This window comes from Sceloporus occidentalis, unplaced genomic scaffold (genome assembly GCF_023333645.1).
Source record: "Sceloporus occidentalis isolate IW3139 unplaced genomic scaffold, rSceOcc1.0.p SCAF_37, whole genome shotgun sequence".
Lineage (NCBI taxonomy): Eukaryota > Metazoa > Chordata > Lepidosauria > Squamata > Phrynosomatidae > Sceloporus > Sceloporus occidentalis.
This window is the reverse complement of record NW_028317017.1, coordinates 6,887,973-6,899,272: the sequence shown is the minus strand read 5'-3', so window position 1 is coordinate 6,899,272 and position 11,300 is coordinate 6,887,973.

The following is an 11,300-nucleotide window of genomic DNA, read 5'->3' as shown; positions in this document are numbered from 1 at the left end:
GGAAATTTGATGGCTGGAATGTCCCTTTAACCATAGTGCACATTGGCCTTCTGCTTTATACATATATTTACAGTCCACAACCAATATAAAGCACAGCAGTTCAATGTCAACATCAACCCATGGAACATTTCAGTAGCACTACTTCATACGATGAACCAGGACTAATGTTGTATTGGTCAGTATATTAAACATCCACAGGCAAAGTTGTTTTCTTTTCTATACACGTTTCCTACACGAGATTTATATGGTGGCAGTACAAGCTTCTAAATAAAAAATGCCCTGAACCTATGGTTGAGGATTTTGGATTCACCTTATTTTATATTGACAGGTATGCCAATAAAATCAGAACAGTCCTTTAAAACTACTGTGAGTGACAGGGCTCTCAGCAGTTTACTCTCCTCCAACTAAAAGTGATATTCAGCACTGAACCTATAAAAATAATATAAAAAACAGAAACAATAGTTACCATAACTCTAAAAAATCAGGGTTATTTTTTCTAATATCATAGGTTCAGTGCTTAATAGCACAGTCACCTACATAATCTGATTAATATTAACTGATTAATACACAGCTAGGCTTAAATCATGCAGGGTGGAAGAATGTATTTGCCAATATAGAATATTCCTGAAACTTTTATAAAATGCAGGGATCATGGTGAATATAGACCTGAAACCCGCTTTTATTTCCAAAATGCCTTCTAAATGAGCCTGTTGATAGTTAAGGGAATAAATGACCTCACTGGCCTGTGCTGATTCTGTAATAGGGCAATTAGGAAATACACTGCATCTCTCTTCTACAGCGGACTAGTAATTTAGTAAAATGCATGTACCATGAATGATTCCCATATGAGACACACGCTCATTGAGAAAGGGGAAAAAAAGTACAAGATGACGTATATTACTATACATAAACAGGATATTCTTTCTATATGGCACGATGGCTGCAAAAACCGAGCAACAAATGGCAAAGACTGAATTTTACTTGTGATTAATGTGTGTATATACAGAATATATATATATATATATGTACATACATATATATTTACACACACATGCACACACACTATGTGATATATAACTGACAATCACACATATCAGGTTGCTTGACATCCCATTCCAAACAAAGGAGCATTAATTCCCCTTGTGACTATAACGGCTTCCACTCCTGGGAAGGCTTTCCACAATATTTTGGAGTGTTTCTGTGGGAATGTTTGTCCATTCATCCAGTAGAGCATTAGGGCATTGATGTTGGACGCCTGGTGTTCCAATTCATCACAAAGGTGTTCAATGGGGTGAAAGTCACAAACGCATCAAACCGGATATTTATGGATACTGCTTTGTGCACAGGGGCGCAGTCATGCTGGAACCGCAAACGGCCTTCCTCAAACTGGCACCACAAAGTTGGAAGCATACAACTGTCTAAAATTTCTTTGTATTCTATAGCATTAATAAACTACCTTTCACTGGAAAAGAGGGGCCCAAACCCTGACAAACAGCGTCAGACCATTATCCCCTCTTCACCAAATTTGACAGTAGGCACTATGCATTCCTATAGGTATTGTTCTCCTTGTATTCGCACATCAGACTTCCAGATAGTGAAATGTGATTTGTCACTCCAGAGAATACGTTTCCCCTGGTCCAGAGTCCAGTGACTGGGTGCCGATGCTTGGTATTGTGCATAGTGATCTTCAGCTTCTGTGCAGCGCTCTGTAGTCAGTAATGCCACAGGGCACATTTCTACACACTACTCGCTTCAGCACTTTGCTACCCTGCGTGGTCTGCCGCTTCGTGGCTGAGCTGCTGCTTCTTCTAGAAGCTTTAATGTCACAAAAGTAACAGGACTGAGGCAGATCTAGCAGGGCAGAAATGTCATGAACTTGTGGCAAAGGTGGCGTCCTATGACACTGCCACACAATCACCGAGCTCCTCACCCGACCCATTCTACTTCCAATGTGCGTCTGTGCAGTTGGCTGCCTGATTTTATACACCTGATAGCAATGAGTGGGGCTGAAACACCTAAACTCAATAATTATGAGTGTCCACAGTATGTGTCTACAAAGTTTTGGTCATATAGTGTGTGTTTTATAATGAGACACCTGTTCCACTATATTTACTGAAACAATACATTGGCCAGGAGATCCCAACACAGATTGTCCTGTGAGTCTAAAATGAAAACAGTGGATAGAAAGAGGAGACACATTTGCTACCCAAGATATAAATATATAGGGCCCTATCACATACCTGGTCCTCAGCCCTAAAGGTTATCAGACCAAGCTGAATTCTGCTGTGTTTTTTAGGAACTCTTAAAGTAATTACCTTTCCAGTAACTTAGAGGATTTGTTCATAGTTCAATATTATTTTTAACAAATCCAGTACAGATGACTAGGAAGTCCTCTCTGATACGCACATTTACATTTCAGCTAAGGCAGTTGAGTGGGTAACTGAAACCAGCCCGCATTCAGAAAAACAAATACGCGTCATGATGACAAAAGCCGGCAGATGTTATCAGCTCTTTACTGGAACACTTAAGAGTAAAAGAAAAGGGCAGGCAACAGTTTCTGATAAGGCCGGATTGTTCAGTCTTCAATCTGCCAAGAAGGTGAATCAATATAAATCATGTGTGCTGTAAAATACCGACAGAAAGGCTACTTGCCCCGTTCTCCGTACAACATTTAAAAACAGATTGCATCATTAAATGTACTAAATGGCGCATTGAATAACAGATGTAAAGATGTACAGATGTTTAGATTATAAAAGGAGGTTGCGTATTAGAGCCCTAAACTGGAATATTAGAATGCAGAGGGCTAGTTAGAGTTCTAATAGCGTTTCCAACCTGTTAGCGCTATGTAGTAGTTCCATACCTGTCTATCAAGTGTCCCAGATTCATCTGAGAGCTCCGAGAGTTGTAAGAATGTGCAGAAAATGTGTTTTAACTATGTAAATAACAAACATTATACTTATTAAACTTACATTAAACTTACTCTATTACTTAAAGATGCATCAATAGATCGCAGCTTTTGGGGTTATTCACTAAAAGGAGAGTTTGCAAGAGAATTGTGTTTCAGCCTCTTGACTTCCCTATACATTATGTAGAGCCAGCACAGCCCTTCACACTGGAGAAACTTGCCAGCGTTGGCCCTTTATAATAAATAATCAAGTGGGAGAGTTAAAACCACAACATTCCTGTCAACTCTGCAATTCTGCAAAGAATTGCCCCTGCTACACCTCTAACGACACCCCCCAAAAAAGATGTGTCCTTCTTTTGGCTGTCTAAAATGTTGGGAGGTATAAAGTCAAGATTATTGATTGTTGAAAAATATTAATGTTCGTGTGGTCATTTAATGAACATATGCCTGCAATATGACCACAACTGGCCGCTTAATATTTCCATGTTGTAGTAAAGCCAATTACTAGGGGACATGGGTTAGTTACCCCAAATCTTATTTACCTGCCACTTGAAGGGATAGCATAGGATCTGTTTGATCCCTTGTGAGAAGTAATCATTCTAAAGCCTGTGAAAGATGAGCTGCCCACCATCTCCAAAAATCTTGGACCCGGGATCTGAAGTAAAATTGCTGCTTATAGTAAGTTAATTATCAGCCTCTCCTACAGACAGAACAATGTGCAGAATCACCAAGTAAAAAATTAATTGTGGTAATTATTAGATCTTCACGTTGACAGTTTTCCATGCTTTCCTTGTCGTTCTGCGCTGAACTATTTTGCTAGTATTCTCCTTGAGGGCATTGTAGTCCCAAATGTTGGCTTCATCCGTAACCGTAAACTCCAGTGAGTTTCCTGAATGTGACAACATTTCCCGAAGCTTTATTTCCTTAGGGTGTTTTTAATGGATTAAATACTTCACTAAAATTACACTGCCTTCCCGTTTCTATTGGGGTGAGTCACAATGTGCTTCAGTTCTTCCAAGAGTTCCGGATATCCTTGAAAAACATGATGGACACTTACCTCATCTTTAGGAAGACCCTTTTCTTGTCTATATTGAGTAGTGCCAGGTAGCAGTTCTTCATAGCAGGCCGATCATTTTCAGCCATAGGATTTAATCTCACAAAATCCGAAAGGTCATAGTTTCCTAAGCCTGGTGCGTGGATCTTTTGCATGGCAGAGAAATCTAATTAAATAGGATATTGAACAGAGCTCTAATATTTTTCATTTCAAGGTCGAAGACAACTCAATATACCATCCAATACTAGTTGTTTTTTCTTTCTTTTTTTCTATAAATTGCTATGTAATATGCTAAAATGAAGTCTAATTACGGTACACATTAAAGTAAAATGTCACAATCACTCACAATAACTGTAGTGTTCTCCAATTTGATAGATGATTAAAAAAGAAACACACACAATTGTTAATTTTTCCTGTATTCTGAATATTAAATTCGATATCCAAGGATTTCCACTGTAATCAGATTTTCTGCCATTTAAAAGGAACATTAAAAAAACATTTCCTGGTTTTAGGATACCAGGCTGTTAATGGACATCTGGCATTTTTTTTCTAATATTGCAAAATCCTAGTAATGATATATAATAAAGTGTTCTATACATTAATAAAAGCAAACTGTTTGGGTCAGATGTTCTTTCCAAAGCATTCCTTTTCAATATCAAAGAAACTGCGGGAGACATCTTGTTTTGTTTTATATGAAAGACTGGAATTTAACATTGACTATTTATGTAAAAAAACCAAAAAACATCAATTGCACTTGTGTGCTCCTTTGTAGTGGACAGTATGGGGTATATTACTAAGGTAAACAAATTCCTATGTTTTTGGTCATGTAATAAAACAGCTGTGGTTGCCTAAGTGTTAAAGGGAATTATATCACTCTCATCCTTGTCAAAAGAAGAGGGAATCTGTGACTTTAGCAGCGTTGAGGACAGGTGAGTAGGGCACCAACATGATCTGTAATGTCTGCAGAGTCTTAAGAAAATGTGTCAATCAGCAGAAAGGGGATTTTACATTTGTTGACGCAATGGACATTTTGGCATCATCACACTACTTTGTATTTCATAATTCTTTCTTAGAGCTGTTCAAATGCATACAAAGTATATCAATGGTATAATCAATTGATAACTACGTATAGAAACCTAGAATTTGGCAGCAGCTGAGAACCATTAGGCCCATCTAGTCTGCCCATTTCTGTTCTCTACATGCTCACCAAAGCTAACATGTAACACTGATTGTTTTGTAGGACTTTACAATGAATGGAAAATATCTAGTGCTGATATTGCTTTAAAATGTATGGTCCTGCACAATCCATTTTAGAGAATAATTGTGCGATAAGTCCACGCCATCCCTGTTTAGCAAATTAAGATAAAATCCCCTGAAATACCCTAGTGCAGGGCTGCACAACTCCAGTCCTTCAGGCGCAAACAGGCCACTATTTCTAAACCTCTCAGCTTCAGCCTAGGGTTTGTGACAACTTGGGGCAGTATTTCTTTGGCAAAAACCCCTCTTACAAAAACACAGGCACATACTAACACACACCATACAATTACACATACATACATAGTGTACATACACTACCTCCTGCTCACCTATCCCTTTCACCAATAACTCCGGGCTCCCATCTGACACTTTACTACCATACTTTGACACACACTCACGGACATCCACATACATATGCTGACTCCAAATACTAATACACATACTCATGCTCACATCATGTACCAACATACAAACACTCTAACACCATATGTGACACATGTATCCTCCCACATGTGCTAAAACATGCCAACACACCGTACACTAACACTTGCACATTTTACTGCTCTACAGTAGCACACTGACACCATATGTTCACACACACTCGCTAACACTCACTCTACACACTCATTACCACCACACAGTTGCACATACACACACTCCCATTTTTTTATTTTCCTATATTCAGTGCAGCCTGTTAGCTTTCCCTTCCCCTTTTACCTCGAGAAGGGTCCTTTAGACAAGAAAACATAGAATTAATTTCCTGTTTTCAGGCCTCAAGGACTTGAGTTGTGCAGTCCTGCCTCAGCTAATATGCTTATTTGAGCAGGGCCCTCCTTACCTATTGTTTCTGTAAGTGAAGTTATTATGCTATATACTACTTGTTATGTACTTTTTTTTACCTGCAAAGGCTACATTCGGCCTATCTACTCATCACACTGGCAACATAGTATTTCACCAAGTCTTTTTAATCTCTGTTTAACCACCCAATTCTCAGCCCTGGAGAAGTCAAAGTGAGACTAGTTCCATCACTATGTACTGTATGGCTAGTTCTGGCCCCTTGTCATAGACACACACGCTTCTTGTCTTCCATAAGGATCAGGAGAAGGCGTAGCTCTGGGAAACCAGCCCTAGGTAGTTGACACATATGGATATAAAAGATTCTCAGTGATGATCCACACATATCCCAGTAGTTTGGGATATCAGGGCTAAACATGAAAGACCTCCCATAGGAGATCAAAGTATATTGAAGGAATGAATAAACACTAGAAAATATTATTGCATTATTATGCAAAGGGGGGGCCAACTACATATTAATGCCCATTAGTTTGGAATTGGATGTCCAAAAAGTTGTCATATTGTATATGTTACATCTTATGTTATAGTCAGAATTCCTTAAGAGCCCTGTTTACCTTTTGTTTCTGTTCAAATTGTTGTGTGATACAATACGTGTTCTGTCCTGTTTATAATGCTGCGCAATATTATGAAGCTATATAAATCAATATTAATAAGGGTGGTCCCTTCACTATAGAAAATGTTTGCTTTATCTGTGTTGAGGAGACCCCCTCCCATATGATTTTCAACCAAAATCTTTGGAAACTTGTCACTCTATGTGTGTTGTTTTATTATTGAGCAAATTAAAGTACCAATGTTGCACAAAAATAAACCAGTGACTGCACATTTTCAATAATAAATACAGATGTTATCCGTATCAGACTGCAAGTGTCCACATACGCACCAACATAGGACCCATGGACTTCAGGAGCCCACCTTACACCCCCAATTTACTTAATTGCTTTAACTCATTCACATACATTGTTTTCTATATAAATTCCCTCTTTGAACTTGCTATGTTTGTTCCAGTCACTTGGAAATGTTTGCTTTTGTTTTTATTCCCATGACCCTTAAGCTTTGACCCAGTCCAGGTTTCTGTTGTGGATTTACTCTTTTCTGAGGGCATTAGAGATTGTAAACTTTACATACACATCACTTGACTTCCGGTTCTAGGGCTTCTTGTTTACACACCTGCAGCAAGCGGTAAGTCTTCTGTTTACACTAATTAATGTTTATGTGGTTGCATTTATAAAAAAAATTCTGGGCAAGGACTTAAAAAAGCAAATAAAATTCTTTTTTCTTGGAGCACTGATGTGGAAATGACACCACCACATATTTTAGGATTACCAATAGAGCTTTTGCATTTTGTTTGACCGTGAGCGTAATTGTTTTGTAGATAGCAGTCTAAACGTTTACCTCATGGTAGCAGAGAACGGTGTCTTAGTGTCAGGATGGTGTCAGACACAATGCATCAATTTCGAGTATCCCAGAGTAAGTTGCACTGTGTCATAATGTAGGACACATCTCATGTCTAGACCTAATGCGTCTTCACAGGATACAGCTCATGCAACTTCTGACGATGCAGCTCCAAAGAGATGCAGACTTATGAATTTGGAGCCACATTTCTGTATACAGCCCAGCTTGGTACATTATCAGTGCTTAGTTGTTACGCTTTTGCCACTTTATCCTGGTATTGTTTATTAGTTTTGACTCAGCTTGTCTCTGTGCTTTATTTACCTGGGCTGCATGCCCTGGTCTAGTAACTGTCTGACCATGAGTTTTGCTATGCCCTTTGACTATAGTACTTTTGCCTGTGACTCAGGTCTGAAACTTCCTGGACTTTTGTATCTCCTGGTGACAGAACAACTTAACCAATCTTATGGATCCCACAGGCATAGCTAAGACTTTATCATATATGCCCCCGCAATTGGAAAAAAAGTTGCAGATTATGTTGAGTTTACAGACTAATTTTGTCACCTGTATGAATAGTTGTCATCTATTGTTTAATGTAAATCACTATACATACATCTCAGAGGAGGAGAAGTCCATCATCATCTCCCTTCGACAAGGCCAGCAACCAATAGAGGAGGATGTTGCATAGTTGACTGATTAGGTTTGATTGGGAATTTCAGCCACTCTCAAAGATAAGATATGATTCTTGAGGTAAACCATCACCTCCATAATGTACTGAACAAGAAAAGGAGTGATATTTACCTCCCACATCGAACTTTGACTGCCTGATTGATCTGCTGCCAGGGGCTAAAATTACTTTTGGTAGGATATATCCATTATCAGAACCTGAACTAAAGACTTCAGGGAACATGTAGATGAGAGCCCAGTCAAGGGATTTATACAACCTTTCATTTCATGTTGGAGCTGTGACATTCTTTGTGGAAAATAAATATGGGATCTAGGTCCCATTTTCATTGTGTCTATCCAGATAGGCTTGGTAGGTGTGGCCCCTGAGGAATGTCTTGAGAGGGGGCATTCGCAGGATGGCACACAGGGGTTGAAACAGATGGTTTTTATTACAGAAAATAAAAACAAATGAATACAACCAATATCTATCTATGTAGTCCTGGCACAGGGCTTACAGAATTATTCAATAAGAAGCATTGACTGGGGTTAGAGAGCCCACATACTACCCAACATTTTGTGTCATACCCTTGAGAGAGGCAATACTCTAGCTGAAACTTTAGATCTAAATATTTAGGTGCTTTTAGTGTTGCAGATTCCATTTTTATTGTGTGGCCTACTGATGAATACTCACAGCTGTGCACAACAATGTATGTAATTTTTTGACCACTGTCCTTAATGTCCTAGGACTGATTGTAATGCTGTCCCATCCCAATCTTGAGGATGTTACATTAATTCACATTGGATGGTGTTTTATAACAGCAAGAAGTCTTATAAGCATACCTGGGAACTTCTCGGCTCTTGCGGACGCGGCCAGGACTGCACACTGCACACTACGCACCCCCATTTGAAGGAAAAAAATGGTGGGGAGCGGGGCTTATCAAGACCGCGACATAGAGGATTCGGGTCCTCACCCGGTAATCTCCGGGTCAAACCAAGAGAGTTCCCAGGTATGCTTATAGGGGAAAAATAGGCAAACACGATTACTGAATGGTTCAGATTTTCGGTTAAAGAATTATTATATCACAGTAAAAATTACATAATTTTAGAATACAATTGTAAACATTAATTTTAAAAAATAATTTGAAATATTATTATTTTTGAGTTTTGTATGATTTGAGTTTTTTCCATGAAAGCGGCATTGTTTTTTAACTGCAATTTCACAACCTATAAGTGCCTATAATTGCTTGCTTTTATCTCACATTATTAAGTGTTCTTGTAAAAAATAAAGGAATTATCTAATACTGCATTTAGCTACAAAAGTGTCAAATTCCACAGAGCAGGTGGAACAGTGCTTTTAAGGCCTAACAAGTCAATAAACTTGAAGCGTGCCCAAACTTTTGCACTTTTGCCGGATTTTTTTTCTGTTAGATTAGTCAAACAAATTGCAGAGATATGTTAGATTCAGGAGATCAACAAAACATGTAATTTGGTTAGGGGTGCAAACTTTTGAATTCAGCTGCATATATAGAACTACAGTGCTGTGGAATTTGCTTTTGACCCAGATCTCAGCTTCCATGAGGTGAAAATGTGTATTACTTTAGAAAAATGTATACCAAACCCCTTGCTGGCTGATTGCACGCATTGTGATCAGCAGTGCAGGGCTATGCTTGCTAATCCGAGTGTGATTAACTATGACACATCAGGAGTAGGAAGGGGAGAAACAAAGTTTCTGTTTATCACTGCATAGAAGAGCTGGACTGGGGATGACTAGACTTGGCACTTGAGGCCAGGGCCAACAAATGATGTACTTGTTGAAGTCGTCTGGATACGTTACGTTTTTTCCTTCACACAGTATGCAGCTGCACAAACCCATCCATAGTGCAAGACTCAATGTGCTGTTATAGCGTCTGTATCGGTAAGTATGCAGCTCTACCAGGTATCCATCCAGTTTGTAAGATGGCCAGTCCTGTCCTACTGCATAATGTGAAGAGCAAGGATAACACACACATCATATTCTGGTAATGCACTGTACAGTGGTTCATTGGAGCAAGTGACTGTCCTGCGTTCACATAAAATAAAATTAATGAACCAGCAAAAATATAATTGGTGGCATTGGCTTTGTCACCATTCCTTATCGGCTGCTCCACTGTGCCAATCACTACATTGGCTCCCCATACCCTCCAGACTTAAATTTAAGCATCCAACCCTGACCTACAGAGCCCTTAACAACTCTGCACACCCTTTTAGCTCTATTGCACCCATGCTGTACCCCTTCTCTGGAGTTCCCTGTTCTGTCACCTTTGTATGCAAATTGCAAAGCTCTCTGAAAACCCATGTTTTTTCGAGAGTACAACTTTTCCTCCTAACAGCCTCAGCCACTTTCAGCCAGCATCCTAGTGATCAACAACCTCTACAGATTATCCGCACCTTATCAACTCATCCCCATCCAAGCAGTCCTCTCCTGCTCTTTCACGTCTCTCTCTACCACCAACTAGATTTTAAGCTTGGAAGAGCTGGGTCCACTCCTCCTTTTGTACCAGTTTGCTGCCTCTTATTGTAACAGCATTATGGAATCTACAGGTGCTATATAAATATATGTAATGTGACTGTCAACCCAGTCAGCCCCAGTTGCTTGTTCTGTTTAGCCAATTACAACCTTCCAGGTGGTGCTGGTGGTTAGTGTTCCGTTTGCCTATGTATGCATACTGTGTGACCTCTACTTGCATGGCATAGGGGAGGCAAGTTGTTTTATTTATAGTTTACTTTAATGAGCCTTCCCCACAACTGCAGCATAATCTGTGGATTTTGATGCTTTGCTTTGATCTCTGTAGATCTCATGGTATTGGCTTTGTTAATCTCCATGCAATCAGTCACATCAAAGGGGGCATCGTATAGAGACGGGACTAACTCTTAGAAGAACGACTGCTGTATTTCACAAATATGTCAGTCGGTATAGACACAACTAATACCTATTGAGCTCTGTGTGTGTTTAGAACTGCTCGGTATGTCTCATGTCCATGGTAACAGGGCTACCTGGGGGACTCTGGGTTTTATTCACTGTAATTTAATTTAGATAATTTAGTTAATTTGTTTGCTTTGAGACATCACTTTCTGACATCACTATATATATATATATATATATATATATATATATCATGAAGGGCCAACTTACTG